Source organism: Geospiza fortis, unplaced genomic scaffold (genome assembly GCF_000277835.1).
Source record: "Geospiza fortis unplaced genomic scaffold, GeoFor_1.0 scaffold11, whole genome shotgun sequence".
Classification (NCBI taxonomy): Eukaryota; Metazoa; Chordata; class Aves; order Passeriformes; family Thraupidae; genus Geospiza; species Geospiza fortis.
The window spans coordinates 15,047,287-15,047,581 of NW_005054304.1; the positions used below are offsets into that span (position 1 = coordinate 15,047,287).

Genomic DNA, 295 nt, shown 5'->3' on the forward strand with positions numbered 1-295 from the left:
ATGACCTGCGGACTCAGAAGGACACCGTGGCAGCTGGCGGCTCCCTCCCCCACCTCCCTCTTTTTTCTTTTTTTTCTAATTCCTTTTATTTATTTCCCCCCCCGCTCTTTCTCCCTGCCTTTTCATTTTTCTCGGTGCTGGTAGGTGGGCAGCTCCCTGCCCCCGTGTCGTGTCCCCCGCCCCCCAGCTTGTCCCGGGACCGGGTTTGCTCCACCCGGGCCGGCGCTGCGAGCCCTCTGCCCGCGGGTTCGGCGACCTGTGCCCCCCACCCGCGTGTGCTCCCTCCTCCCCCCGG

At 64.7% G+C, this 295-nt stretch overlaps 1 long non-coding RNA gene across 1 annotated transcript in view; it reads left to right on the forward strand.

The window, feature by feature from the left end:
* Positions 1 to 295, forward strand: part of LOC115949526 — a 161,118-nt gene that overhangs the window by 44,602 nt on the left and 116,221 nt on the right. The gene's annotated exons all lie outside the window — the stretch shown is intronic.